This window comes from Rhinoraja longicauda, chromosome 6, assembly GCF_053455715.1.
Source record: "Rhinoraja longicauda isolate Sanriku21f chromosome 6, sRhiLon1.1, whole genome shotgun sequence".
NCBI lineage: Eukaryota > Metazoa > Chordata > Chondrichthyes > Rajiformes > Arhynchobatidae > Rhinoraja > Rhinoraja longicauda.
Genome location: NC_135958.1, coordinates 103,629 through 119,532, shown reverse-complemented (window position 1 = coordinate 119,532; position 15,904 = coordinate 103,629). Strand labels below are relative to the sequence as shown.

At 43.6% G+C, this 15,904-nt stretch overlaps 1 protein-coding gene across 4 annotated transcripts in view; it reads right to left on the bottom strand.

The window, feature by feature from the left end:
* The window catches only part of cpne2 (copine II), a 178,337-nt gene that overhangs the window by 111,267 nt on the left and 51,166 nt on the right, over nucleotides 1-15,904 (bottom strand). The window lies entirely within an intron of this gene.

Below are 15,904 nucleotides of genomic sequence, written 5' to 3'. Positions count from 1 at the left end.
GAATTATCTTAAACTTGAACCTTAGGTGTAGAACATTAACCCATGCTGCCTGTACTAAAAGTATAAAATAGCAAATGTCGAGAATCTGCTTCTGAAATTTGGCTTCGTTGAATTGAAGGTGAAATACCTGCAGACACAAAAACACAGACACAGCCTCACTGAGGTAGACAGGACATTTAATGCACTGACCAGAAGTTCACCTCTACCACCTCGGTGCCTATGGGATGGCAATGGGTGCTGTCTTTGTACGTTCTTCTTGTGACCGTGCGGTTTTTTCCAGGTACTCCAGTTTCCTCCCACATTCCAAAGACTTGCAGGTTTGTAGGTTAATTGGCCCCTGTAAATTCCCCCTAGTGTGTAGGATGCAAAACTGGGATAACATAGATCTAGTACAAAAATAATTGCAGATGCTGGTACAAATCATAGGTATCACAAATTGCTGGAGTAACTCAGCAGGTCAGGCAGTATCTTGGGGACAAGGAATGGGTGACGTTTTAGGTCGAGACCCTTCTTCAGTCTGAAGAAGGGTCTCGACCCGAAATGTCACCCAATACTTCTCTCCAAGATGCTGCCTGACCTGCTGAGTTACTCCAGCATTTTGTGATACCTAGATCTAGTGTACGGGTAACCATTGGTCGATGTGGCCTCGGTAGGCCGATGGGCCTGTTTCAACACTGTATCCAGAATCTAAACGAAACTAAACCTACTCTGCAATCTGTGCTGAGTTAGTTAGAAGCATAGAAAATAGGTGCAGGAGGAGGCCATTTGGCCCTTTGAGCCAGCACCGCCATTCATTGTGATCATGGCTGATCATCTACAATCACTAACCCGTGCCTGCCTTCTCCCCATAATCCCTGATTCCACTAGCCCCTACAGCTCTATCTAACTCTCTTTTAAATCCATCCAGTGATTTGGTCTCCACTGCCTTCTGTGGCAGAGAATACCTCAAATTCACAACTCTGGGTGAAAAAGTTTTTTTTCTCACCTCAGTTTTAAATGGCCTCCCCTTTATTCTTAGACTGTGGCCCCTGGTTCTGGACTCCCCCAACATTGGGAACACTTTTCCTGCATCTAGTTTGTTCAGTCCTTTTATAATTTTATCCATCTCTAAAGATCCCCTCTCATCTTTTTCTAAACTCCAGTGAATACAAGTCCAGTCTTTCCAATCTTTCCTTATATGACAGTCCCGCCATCCCAGGGATTGACCTTCTGAACCTACGCTGCACTGCCTCAAAAGCAAGGACGTCCTTCCTCAAATTAGGAGACCAAAACTGCACACAATACTCCAGGTGCGGTCTCACCAGGGCCCTATACAACTGCAGAAGGACCTCTTTGTTCCTATATTCAAATCCTCTCGTTATGAAGGCCAACATGCCATTAACTTTCTTTACTGCCTGCTGTACCTGCACGCTTACTTTCAGTGACTGGTATACAAGGACCCCCAGGTCTCACTGCACTTCCCCCTTACCAAATCTGACATCATTGAGATAATAATCTGCCTCCTTGTTTTTGCCGCCAAAGTGGATAATCACACATTTATTTACATTATACTGCATCTGCCCACTCACTCAACCTGTCCTAGTCACCCTGCAACCTCCTAACATCCTCTTCGCAGTTCACACTGCCACCCAGCTTTGTGTCATCTGCAAACTTGCTAGTGTTACTTCTAATTCCATCATCCAAATCATTTATATAAACATAGCACAAAAAGTAAGGAAATTTGTGTTTGGTAGATTATTTCTTAGTTGTAACAATGCTTCTTGGCAATAAATCTTATACCGTTGGAAAGCCTGTTTATTTCCCTTTTAAATGGTGCCACATTTGTAAGGAACATGCATTTGTGGGATGAGCAGCAGAGCTGAGTATATGGGTTGCGCCCATGAAAAATTTGCCAAATCGTCTCTGCCAATGCCAAACAGCTTATTCTGCTGTTGCTATTGACTTGTTTTGAGCTTCTGGTACCACCAGGTGCTGACAATCAGGTGCCTGATTGGCACCTGATTGGCAGCATCTGTGAGCATGGGCCCTGCTACAGTGGTCAGTAGGTGTCTGCTCCAAGAATCGGCATGCCACGTTTGACTGATCTGGATAGGGCCCATGCGATAGGGCAACTTCAAGCTGGTGTTCCGCAAAACCAAGTTGCGGCATTATTTGGAGTGAGCCCTAGTACCATCTCCAAAGTGAAGGCCAAGTTCCATATAACGGGGGATGTCAGAGACAGGCCGCGAAGTGGGCGGCCCAAGAAGACGACACCCGAAGAAGACCGTTTCCTCACCCTGTCAGCACTTAGGAACCGTAGGCTGTCTTCTACAGATTTGCAGTCAAGGTTTGCAGGACGATATGGCCGACGGCTCTCTGCCCAGACAATTCGGAACAGACTGCATGCAGCCGATCTCATAGGGCTGCTAGGAGGCCTGCCATGACTGCCCTTCACCGTCAGGCCCGTTTGCGCTGGTGTCGGCAACACGTGCACTGGAACCTGCACATGTGGAGGAACGTTATGTTCAGCGATGAGTCCAGATTCTGCCTACGGCAGTTGGATCATAGGGTCAAAGTGTGGAGAAGACGCGGAGAACGCTATGCTGATTGCTGCACCGATAGAGTAACATCTTTTGGTGGAGGCAGTGTGATGGTGTGGGGCGGCATCTCCCTCACTGGAAAAACGAGGCTTGTCATCATTGGAGGCAATCTCAATGCAGAGAGATATCGAGATGAGATTCTGCAACCAGTGGCAATCCCATATCTCCACAGTCTGGGACCGAACTCTATCCTCCAAGATGACAATGCTCACCCCCAGAGCAGGGTTTCTCAGAGACTACCTCCAGAATTTGGGAGTGGAGAGGATGGAATGGCCTGCCAGCAGTCCTGACCTCAACCCCATTGAACACTTGTGGGATCAGCTTGGGCGTGCTGTTCGTGCCAGAGTGACCAACACAACCACGTTGGCTGACTTGCGACAAATGCTGGTTGAAGAATGGGATGCCATCCCACAACAGTGTGTGACCAGGCTGGTGACCAGCATGAGGAGGAGGTGCCAGGCTGTTGTGGCTGTGTATGGTTCTTCCACACGCTTCTGAGGCTCCTGTTTATTAAATGAATAAATTGTTAAATTGCCAATATGTCTTGTTTCTTCAGACTTCAATCATTCAATCCACCAAACAACACCGAACAAGAGTCAATGGCAGAATAAGCTGTTTGGCATTGGCAGAGAAGATTTGGCAGACTTTTCATGGGCGCAACCCACATACTCAGCTCTGCTGCTCATCCCACAAATGCATGTTCCTTACAAATGTGGCACCATTTAAAAGGGAAATAAACAGGCTTTCCAACGGTATAAGATTTATTGCCAAGAAGCATTGTTACAACAAAGAAATAATCTACCAAACACAAATTTCCTTACTTTTTGTGCTATGTTTATATGGTGAATAGTTGGGCTTACTTTAGGATGGGAACAGGAGGAGAGCAGGCTGGTCATCATTGAGTTAAAAAGATGGAAAAATAAATCAACCCTGCTTTGAGCTTCTTATTGCTGGCTGGCAGACTCTCCTGGAACTGTGCTTACAAAGGTCAATGTGGGAAGACCTAATTCATTTAGGTGCCCTTCCAATCCAATAGGCTGCCAACATCCATCTTAAGCCTTACACCAAAATAATTTGCCAGTTGGGTGAGAATCCGCTGGGCATGCAACATCTGTAAAACCAGATGTTACAGGCGTCAGGAGGGTTGGAAATTGATAAAAGGATGTAGATTTGGATTACAACTAACAAATGTAAAGTGAGTGGGTCCAACATGCAGACAATGCATTATTGAAGCATGCCCTGGGTTTGTAGATGTGTAGTAGAACAAATATTGTCTTCAGGTCTTGGCTTTGGTGCCGTTCCAGAACATTTGGAGCAGTGACAACTCACGTCCCAATACATCAAGTGCTCTGTCAGCCCAGTTAGAAATCCCAGAGTCCAACTGAGAACGCCAATGCCGGCTTACGTCTAAGAGTCACATTTGTTGCAGATTTTAAGGTTAAAATGTTGAGGGAATCTTTGAAGTGTAATGCACAGCGGGGGTAGAAGACAGTCTTGGGTGGTAGAGGTAAATTAGCAACATCACACTGAATGCCTTCAATACACCCACCCCTGCAATCAGTGGAATTAGTTGAATGGAATGCAGGTTAGAACAGGTAATAGGCAGCTTCTGCAGTGCCACCTGCATTGTATTATGTCACAAACATCCTCCGAAGTTTACTTCTCGTCCTTTGGAATATTGCAAGCCAAACGAGCTTTTTAGTGGTAAAATTGAGGGTTATATTTCCTTAAAATGTAATTCTTTCCAGTCATGTTATCCTTAACTTTCTTTAGCCAGAGGGTGGTGAATCTGTGGAATTCATCACCACAGACTGGTGTGGAGGCCTTTGGGCATTTTTGAAGCAGAGATTGATAGGTTCTTGATTAGTAAGGGGCATCAAAGGTTACAGGGTGAAGGCAGGGGAATGGGGTTGAGAAGGAAAAATTAGATCAGCCGTAATCGATTGGCGGTGCAGACTTGCTGGCTGACTAGCCTAATTCTGTTCCCATGTCTATGGTCTTAACCTGAAACATGGGTCAGTCTGGACCAAGTAGTCCAAAACCTCTTGAACAGCAACTCTAATTAACTCAAAGCTCAATTCTAGTGTGAAAAATTGCATCTAAATGCTTTGGTTCAGCACTGATGAAACACACACCAGTGAGAGTCCGCATCGGCCAGCGATCACCCCGTACACTAGCACTATGCTACTCACAGGGACAAATTACAATTTTTTTACCGTAGCCAGTTAACCTACAAACCTGCACTTCTTTGGAGTGTGGGAGGAAGCCAGAGCACCCGGAGAAAACCCACATGGTCACAAGGAGAACGTACAAATTCCGTACAGACAGCACCTGTAGACAGGATCGAACCCGGGTCTTTGGCGCTGCAAGGTAGCAACTCTACCCATGGACTTAAATCCAGTCCAGGCTACATGGCCTAAACCTGCCTCTGTGTGCTAGTTCTGAAGATTCCACCCAAACCACAAGAGCCATCACACTGGTTGGAAATCTACCATAATTCAACATAGCCATGAAACTCGTCTCATCATGGATGGATGGATGGATGGATGGATTACGGTCAACAAATAGTCGCCACATAAGGGCACTGACAAAGTAACTTTGTTCTCCCCCTCCTCCAACCCCCTCACGGCCATCTTCCCACACTAGGTCCTCCATTGACCATTGTTCTTCCCCCCTCTCTCACGACCGTCTCCCCATGCTGGGTCCTCCTTTGTTCATTCCCCTGGCAGCGGTATCCTCACTCCACTCGGTCCGTTCTTGTCCGTTGGTCAGTGCCCCCATCGACCGCCGCACCGACCTCTCCGCTATCGCTGCCGGGTCCTCTCCAGACGCCTCTGTGGCGCAGACCCAGGCCCCGGCCGCAGGCTCCGTCAGCTCGCGGTGAGCAGGCTCCTCCGACCCAGGCTCCGCCAGTCACATGCTCCGTCCCGTGGGCGTTATGGCCTCGGCTACTCCGCAGCTCCACCGGAAGGTCCACCGCAGATCACCGGAAGGTCCACCGCAGATCACCGGAAGGTCCACCGCAGATCACCGCAGATCACCCCGCAGTGGCTCGCAGAGAGGCATCCAATGATCATCGTGGTGGTGGGTGTCGGGATGGAAAATATCCACAACTGGTCCACTTGCTTTCCTGAGGCTGAGGGCAGCTTTACTCTGCAACAAAACTCATTCCCTTCAAAGCATGCTGGTACTTGACAGTAAAACTGGAAACAACTTTCCATTTATCATCATCACCTTCAAAGCACAGATAATCACCCTGCCAAACATCAACATCAATTAATGTTGCAGGGTCTCCAGTAACCTGCTTGGTCAACTCCAGCCCCCATTGCGAAATGAAGTGTCAAAGATACAGAGGGGAGGACAGACACTGTTGTGTGTGAAGAGCAGATCATTTTCTCCTTATTGATCAATCCTCTGATAAATATGATTTAATTCATTTCCTTCAGCTGACAGAGGCAATGTAAAAATAAATTTGCAGTGAAATGAGAAGCATCTCCTTTGACCTTTACAACATAATCTAGAAACAATGAAGTGATTCACACGCAACAAAACTCTGTGCGAGCGGGGATTTTATATCATTTGTGTCTAACATGACAACAATTCTAAGCAGGTACTCTTGTAATTGTCACATTTAAAATATGTAACTATTCATTATTGCCTCCTCAATATGGGTTATTTGGCAGCAGTACACAATGTTTGTTTTTGCCACATTTAATAGGATTTTGTGTGCGCGTTTGATGTGGCTGAGGCACAAAATAACTAGTTCAATGGCTCATTCAATAAAAGCCAGGGAATTCATTTGAAGGAGCAAACAGGAAACCCCAGGAAAACCCCGTCTTAATCTCTGGCCTGTGCTGGTTGAACTGATCACAGTCAAACTCTCAAGAGTGTGAGAACCCTCTGTTTTGTTTAGTTTTGTTTATTGCCATGTGAACCGAGGTACAGTGGAAAGCTTTTGTTGCATGCTAACCAGTCAGCAGAAAGCCAATACATGATTACAATCGAGCCCTTCACAGTATACAGATTCTGTTTCCGACAGGGAGGGACTTTTAAAAGGAAAGAACTGGCAAGAGTGCAATTACCTTTTAATAGGATCAAAGCAAATAGCCAATGTTAAAGGAAGGTATGGAAGGAAGGTGTCAAACTGATGTCAGGGGAGGGGGCGGGACAACTACATCCTACCTTTGTACCGCCCCATCCCCTGACATCAGTTTGAAGAAGGGTCTCGACCCGAAACGTCACCCATTCCTTCTCTCCTGAGATGCTGCCTGACCCTGAGTTACTCCAGCATTTTGTGATACCTTTGATTTGTACCAGCATCTGCAATTATTTTCCTACACAATGTTAAAGGAAGTTTGGGAAGCTCCACCTGATGTACACTCTCCGATTGATCCCTTCTCCCAAATGCAGTTGGGCTCAACATCATAACACAAGCCCATGCTCAGGAGTCATAATTGCACTGCTCTCTGCTTTCAATTAAAAGTAAAATTAGTTTAGTTTAGAGGTACAGAACCCGCCCTTTGGGCCACTGAGTCCACGCAGATCAACAGTCCCCCAAATGCTTCACTATCCTACACACACCAGGGACTATTTACAATTATACAAAGCCAATTAACTTTCAAACCTGTATGTCTTTGCAGTGTGGGAGGAAACCGGAGTTTCTGGAGAAAATCAATGCAGGTTATGGGGAGAACGTACAAACTCCACATAGACAGCACTCGTAGTTGTGATCAAACCCTAGTCTCTGGCGCTGTAAGGCAGCAACTCTACCACTGTGCCACACTCAATGTAAGGGAACATTGGAGGCTTGGTGCAAGTTGCATGAGCTGAGATTGTCCTTCCTGTTCTTCAATTTGCTGGGATGCTAATTCATGGATAATCCTGGACATGCCACACGGCAACCAACAGCATTCATCACACGCCCAGACCTTGTTTCCAGGGGTTTGTGCAGGTGAGCGTGGCCTGTGGATAGTTGAGGGATTCACACAGAGGCAAGCGTTGTGGAAGTATGAGAGGCTGTTCCAGGCTTGGAGGCTCCTGTCTGAGCAGGTCCCAGCCCTTGGTGCCCACCGCTGACAACCCAACATCTGGTCGGCCCCCTTTCAGCAATGCTCCACTGGCCCTCTTTCTGTGTGTCCACTACTTCCCACCCAGGTAATACTCTAATACTCTCCACCATAAACCACCCCAGCTAGTAACACACCTTCCATTCCATCCCTCAACCAACTTGTCAATCACCTCCATCCTGGCAACCAGCTTCTCTCCACCATCTATCTGCAGCCTCTCCCAGCTTGTTGCCCCATTCCCTTTCTCATGCCTGGCCCATTGCACACTAGTGATTTAACAAACCTAAACAAGTGCAATTTATTTTGACACAAAGTGCTGGAGCAACCCAGCAGGTCAAAGCAGCATCCCTGGAGAACATGGATAGGTAACATTTCGAGTCAGGACCCTTTTTTCAGACTGGTCTAAAGAAGGGTTCTGACCTGAAATGTCACCCATCCATATTCCATGGAGATGCTACCTGACCCACTGAGTTACTCCAGCACTCTGTATATTTTTTGGTAAACCAGCATCTGCAGTTTCTTGGTTCTACATTCTGCCATTGATTTTTTAGTTTAGTTTAGAGATACAGCCTAGAAACAGTTTTTTAGGGGCACCGAGTCCAAGCCATGCATGAAGGGGGATACTTCTTCACTCCACCATTGCAGCAATTCTTTTCCCTCACTTTCTCTCAAGACCCATGCGTCATTTCTTTGAATGGGTCTTTATCCACATTAGTATGAGTCACATTTTTTTTTTTTTTTTTTTTCTTCTTTTTTTTCTTCTTCTTTTTCTTTCTTTTTTTTTTTTTTTTTCTATTGGAACCTAATCAAATGTACAGCACTTTGGTCAACGTGGGTTGTTTTTAAATGTGCTATACAAATAAAATTGACTTGACTTGACTTGACTTGACATTAAATTCAGAAAGCTTCGCTGATCCTCCGTTCTTAAACACCTTGTGCTGAATATGAATGAAAGACAGTTACACAACATAACTTTCATTTGCATTTAACCAGGAAACAGATTGCACAATTTCCATAGTTGCCACAATCCCCACTAATCCCCTGGTTTTGTTTTCGGTCTCGATGTGACAACGGCAGGAAAGTTCGACCTGTATCCACCACACAATGATGATCATTTATCAGCAACCCTTTCCCAAGAAGTTCCTCATTCCACAGACAGCAAAAAATAAATCAAGGGAAAGCCATTTGTTTGGGTCTTCCTGTCCCTTCTGCCACTCAGTAGGCTCAAGGCTGGCCTTTACACCTCAGTTAATTTTTGCTGCATCAACACAATCTTAGTAATATCCAAAAAATGTTATCTAACTCTAGATGTGTCTTCATGCACTCAGACTTCCACAGCCTCTTGTGTGGAGAATTCCAAGGATTCACTCCACTGAGCTGACTTCTTATTTTGAGCTTGTGGCCTGTTCAGAGGTGTTCACTGCCTGGAGCTTCCTGCCCTGCGGGTTCCTCATCGATACAAGGGGTGACCCATTGCACCCGAATGAGCCTAAGCAAGTGTCATTTATTCAGACACAAAGTGCTGGAGTAACTCCGCGGGTCAGGCAGCATCTGTGGAGAACATGGATAGATGACGTTTCACAAAGTGCTGGAGTAACTCAGTGGGTCAGGCAGCATCTGTGGAGAACATGGATAGGTGACGTTTCACAAAGTGCTGGAGTAACTCAGTGGGTCAGAAAGCATTCCTGGAGAACATGGATAGCTGACGTTTCACAGAGTGCTGGAGTAACTCAGCAGGTCAGGCAGCATCCTTGGAGAACATGGATAGGTGACGTTTTGGGTCGGGACCCTTCTTCAGACTTGGTTTGAATTTCAATTAGCTCACTTCATATTCTTCCAAATCAAAAGAATTATCTGCTTAATCCCTCTTCACATGACAAATACACCATCCTGTCAGGGCCGTCTTAACGCATGGGCCTGATGGGCACTTGCCCGGGGGCCCACGAGCATAGGGGCCCCATGCTGATCTGTGTATGTTAAGTGACTTGCAATAAATAAATACTACTTTAAAAATGTAGGTTCAATAAGTGCTTTTTCGCAACATTTTCGGTCACTAAGTGCTTCTCACAGCGATCTGTAAGTGCTTTTCGCAACAATGTAGCACCCTAAGTCCATCGCTAAGTGCTTTTCAGTAAGTGCTTTTCGCAGGCACAACAGGGGGGGGGGGCTGGTAGGGAAAGGGGGGTGGGGGAGAGTAACGGTAGGGGCTCCAGTACACTGCTTTGCCCGGGGGCCCGTTAATGCTGTAAAAACGGCCCTGCATCCTGTGAATCAATCTGTGAAACCCCTCTATAGTAAGTTTATCCTCCTTAGATAGGGAAACCAAGCACAATATTTCAGACAGAGTCTCTCCAGAGACCTACGTAACTGGAGCAAAACATTTCTTCTCTTTTATTCAAACTATCTCGGATTATGTTTTCCTTCCTAATTCTTTGCACTTGCTGAACATTAATTTCCAGTGGTTATTGTGTGTGGAAACTCAGTCTGCTCTGAGCATCAACACATTTTAATCTCCAAAATCCTTTGGTTAATACTTTTTTGGTCTACACCACATGTCTTTCCTGTGATGTGATACCATCTTTAACTTCATGTGTTTGCTGCAGCTAGAGACTTCTTTTGTTGAGATTTTGTGCGAAAGGGATATAGTTGCAAACAATGTAAATATTAGTCACTTATTATTCACTGTTATATCTTAAAAATGCATCTTTCCAATCTTCCTCAGCCATCTTCCACAGACCTTGGCTTTTGAATGAACTGAATCTCTTCTAATTTTCATTTAAAAATTGTACCAGAGTGGCCACTCTTCCTAAAAGGCCCTCTAACTAACAAATCATTGACTAGTCCACTCCCACTGCACAATCCAAGATCTTAAATTGTTCTCTTGTTGGTTGTTCAATCCACCGATCCGGTAAAACCTTTCTTACGCACTTCATGAATCCATGCTCCACACTATTCATGCTAATTTGGTTTGCTCGGTCTACATCTAGATTAAAGTCCCACATGATTATTGTATTACTCTTGTTATGTGCATGTCTGAATTATACTATGCCCTAAACAACCGCTACTGTTTGGGGGTTTACAGGCATCTCCCACTGAAATGTTATGTTCCCTGCTGTCTCAAAGCTGCAACCAAACCAATTCTAATGTTGCAGTATTTCAGAACACATGCAAAACTATTTGTCCCTTCCTCCATCCCAGCTGTCATTCAATGCATTTAGCAACTCTAATTAGATTCTACCCGTCAAATGGGAATTGGAGTCGCAGATCATTCCCCTCGTCTAAATTGTTGGTTTGGCCCTCAATTAGTTTTTGAAATTTTTGTTTATTTACTACAATGGATTAATAATGAACTTCATCAGTAAGTCTGCTACTTGTACTCAATACACTGGCAGGAGGCACTCATCAGCACATGGGCATTTACATTAACGTTTGACAGCATTGAATGCTACTGTGCAAATTCCCCTGTGAACTATTTATGATTCCTGTACGTGGAATAGTTTGTGAACCATTTCACAATGCCTTGGAGGATCCATGTGTGGATCAATACTTCATTGAATCAATCAGCTACAATTAAAGGAAAAGACAAAAGTTGGGGATAAAGGATGCTGTCCAGTGGAGCACTGAAGTACACTGCAACAGCTTGAAGTACACTGAAGTACACTGAAGTACACTGCAACAGCTTGAAGTACACTGAAGTACACTGAAGTACACTGAAGTACACTGCAACAGCTTGAAGTACACTGAAGTACACTGAAGTACACTGCAACAGCTTTTAAGAAGCTTATTCTTTCTAAGTAAGCCAATTTCTATCTGTTTCCCTAAATTTGCTGTCAAATTCATTGCATGAAACACAGCCAGTTCTGTACGCATGTTATTTGTTAATCAACAACTGGGCTTCTTTTAATGAGTAGCTTTTACTTGGCATTCTCTTGGTTAATAGGGTGCCACTGAATAAATATTCATTTGATCATTTCAAATGATTTCTCAGCGGGATTTCACATTTGCAAACCCGGAACTCTGGAGGAAATGACAACCACAACAAAACCCATCGCTGAAGTTATTTCCCCTCCAGGGTGAAAATAGACAGAAGCTGTTAGAAGCAAAATAAATGTTGCTCTCCTTAATGCACATGGTTGAATGCTTTATGGAGGGAGGGAGGGTTATTTAAGCTTTCGAAATGGAGTGCAGTAAAAGGGACAGGAGGGGTAATGAAATATAAAGAGGAGAAAGATGAAGATAACACAGACCCGAGAACAAAACGATGGGAATCAAAAAGTAAGATTGCTAAATAGAGGGAGGCATTGGAGTTAGATGTTAAAAAACGTTTTCATATTGTGCCTCTCACAATCCTGGTTCATCTTACAGAACATTACAGCAAGATTAAATATTTTGGAAGTGGGAATCCTGTTTTGACTTTGGAAAGGTTCCAGCCATTGCGAGTTCCCAAGTGATCGAGAGCTGTTCGTCAGGATGTGTAGGAAAATAACTGCTGATGCTGGTACAAATCGAAGGTATCACAAAATGCTGGAGTAACTCAGCAGGTCAGGCAGCATCTTGGAGAGAAGGAATGGGTGACGTTTCGGGTCGAGACCCTTCTTCAGACTGATTCAGTCTCAGTCTGAGGAAGAGTCTCAACCCAAAATGTCACCCATTCCTTCTCTCCAAGATGCTGCCTGACCTGCTGAGTTACTCCAGCATTTTGTGATACCTGAGAGCTGTTAGTCTATTTCAGTATTGTTTGTCCAGGGATAAATAGTGACAGCACACCAGGGAGAAGGTCTTTGAAATAGCACAATTGGATCATTCCTACACACTAATAGCTCATCCAATAGATTGCAGCTCTGACCATGTAGCACGCCGTCAGTCTTGACTAGTTTAGTTTAGTGCAGTTTAGAGATACAGAGTGGAAACAATTCCTTCGGTCCACCGTGTCTGCGCTGATCAGTGATCACCCCGGACACTAGCACTATCCTACACACTAGGGACAATTTACAATTTATGGAAGCAATTTAACCGACAAACCTGTATGTCTTTGGAATGTGGGAGGAAAGTGGAGTACCCAGAGAAAACCCATGCTGTCCCGGGGAGAACGTACAAACTCTGTACAGACAGCATCCGCAGTCACGATCGAACCCGGGTCTCCGGCGCTGTAAGGCAACAAATCTACCGCTGCGCCACCGTGCTGCCAAAATGCATACCAAAGTGCCAAATGCAAAGTGTATTCAAAACGATGTATATTTTTTAATCCTGAAAAATGATCAGAAATGATCAGCAGGAAATACTTGTCATGCGAGGCAGCGTTTTGGGAGGTCCTGCTTTGCCTGCAATTATTGGCATCAAAATATAATCTTTATTTCCAGTTGTGTGGGAGCTCACACTGGCAGAACCACCACAGCAGGAGTGCAATGTTTTGCTTGTAGACAACAAGTGTTAGAGGTACAAAACAATATTGTATTAATACACTGAGCAAAGACTAAGGAAAATAAATGTTTCCTTTAAAGTCGAGCAACAACAGTTATAACATGGAGATTTTCCAAGCAGGTTGGAATGAAATGAACTATTTCATTCATTTGATTATAATATAAACAACATATTGAATTCGTAATCAAACATCAATTCCCTCAAACTATTGACATGTTTACACAGAGAAGACTGTGATGGAAAGGAAGATCAGTCCTATATTTGAAAGATGAATTAAAAAAAGAGTTCCTTCTTTAACAGCTACAGAAATTCAATTAATTAACGTTGCAATATTGAAGTCATAGGCTTACAACAATCTATCAGCGGTAAATACTTGGCATGTAAGGCAGGCTCAAATGCTGTAATTGTCGTAATGTGAAGATTATGTCACCAGAACATGAGGAAATTGGACAAAGTGAAAGCCATTTGGTCCCTCAAGCTTGCCCCACATTCAGACAAATATGCCGATCTGTTTCAAGCCTCAACTCTTCTGTGCAATTCCCCATAACTCTCAATTCCTTATGGATGTGGAGAGGATGTTTCCACTAGTGGGAGAGTCTAGGACTAGAGGCCACAGCCTCAGAATTAAAGGACGTTCCTATAAGAAGGAGATGAGGAGGAATTTCCTTTAGTCAGAGCGTGGTGAATCTGTGGAATTCTTTGCCCCAGATGTCTGTGGCGGCTCAATGGATATTTTTAAGGCAGAGATAGATAGATTCTTGATTAGTACGGGTGTCAGGGTTTTGGGGAGAAGGCAGGAGAATGGGGTTAGGAGGGAGAGAAGGATCAGCCATGATTGAATGGTGGAGTAGACTTGATGGGCCGAATTACCTAAATCTGCTCCTATCACTTATGACCTTTTACCCAACACCTCTTTAAATACCTCTTGTGATCTAGATCCTAGAATTCCACATGGCAGTGAACTCCACAGATTCCCCACCCTCAGAGAAGATTGCCAAATACCTCAGTTTTAAACGACTGGTTCGTTATCTTGTCACCCTGTCTCCTTTCCTGAAACTCTTCCACTGGTGGAAACCTCTTATTATCTGTCCTACATTAGGATATGCTTCAATAAGATCTTCCTTCATCTTCTAAACTCATCCAAATCTCTTTAGCCATTCATGATAGAGCAATTTTCTCATCCCAGGGGATAGTCTGATAAATTCCTTCCACCCGAAATTCTTGATTCCTTAGTTTCCTCACATCTTCCCTATGAGAGTTGCTTAACACTTATGTGCCTCAGCCTTACCTGGCTATGCTAAATTACCAGTAGGAAAAGGCAGATTGCTTCCATTTCACATAACAGAGTGGCCGAGAGCTTGAAGGAGCAAAGGAAATTGACTTGAGGCAAAAAAAGACATATAGACATAGAAAGCTTTACAAGAGTGAATTAGGAAAAAAGAGAGGGAAAGTATAAGAATTACAATATGTGATGGGTTATTGTGAAATATTACAAGCGGGTGATGGGCTTTTGAGAAATATTATGCTGCACAGAGATGTACATTGGATTGTTTTTTAAATGGGAAGAAATGTTGGTATGGTCATTAAAAATAAACCCTAAATTTCTAAACATCCACAGAGAAAGTAACAAAAAGCACCAAAAAGTGAATGAGGGTAAAGTCTGAGGTTCGGCAACAGCTGGGGGAATAAGAAGGAGGTCAGAGGGAATATTTTATAAGATTTTCTGAGTCAAAAGAAACAGGATGTTTTTAATCAATAGAATCAAGCTGAAGTGATAGAGGTTTACAGAGGGTTGAGGTGTGCAACAGATATAAATACAGGGAGAATTACCGACACAATCTCTGAACATCCCTTTGTGCATAGCAGACAATTAAATACTTTGTTGTTTGGTTACCATTACAATGTTACACCATTGCAGCTATTGATTTGCACACAGCAAGGCTCTTTAAAGATTACTCAAGATGAGTGATCTGTTCATCTATTTTTATTGTGCTGGGGAAATGATGTTGGATAAGTCACCCATTAAATCCCTCTCCCATTTCATCGGGTTTAAGAGAAATGAAAAGGTGAATAATGTAGAATAGTCCAATCCATTATATGAATAAATATGAGCAGTACTTTACATTTATATCACCAATATAAATAAATGGCATCCGAGCCAAAACTGCATATTTCATTACGAGTCCAAATGAAAATTCATATACCCCCATGTTTTGTAGAATGATGGCTAAAATATTGCAAAGTTAACATTATAAAATTGTAGAATGATACAACACAGAAAGGACTCTTTCACACTAGATCTTCAGCAGGGTTAAACTAAAAAGAGAATGGATAAATACATTTAATGGAAATAATTTATAGGACTTTGTGGGAAAAGCAAGGAAGCCCCTGGTACCATAATAATAAATCTCTTCTGCCTCCTATCAAAGATATTGCATTCCTTCTCCAAGTGTACGGCTCAGATCTGATGCTTAATGGTGACATCAATGGACAATAAATCAGAGGTTCAGAGAGAAGTTCAAAACCTGGCAGCGAAGGAATTTGAATTGAAGTAATCAAATAAAATGTAGAATAAAAAGCTCACATTAGAAATAGGAGCTATAAAACTACCAGATTATCATTAAAGAGCATTAAAACGGCTAATTACAGAGTAATTTCAATTTATCCAAACATTTAAACCAAAGAAAAAGAAGCTCCTGCAATCAACCCTTCTGGTAGATCCAGGCAGAAATTATTGATGTCTATGACCCATAGAAAAGCAAGCAGTGACGCTTTGCTAGTAATTTCTAGAAGGACTGCAGTATGTCTCTGTGAAAATCTTGACAATTTAATTGATTG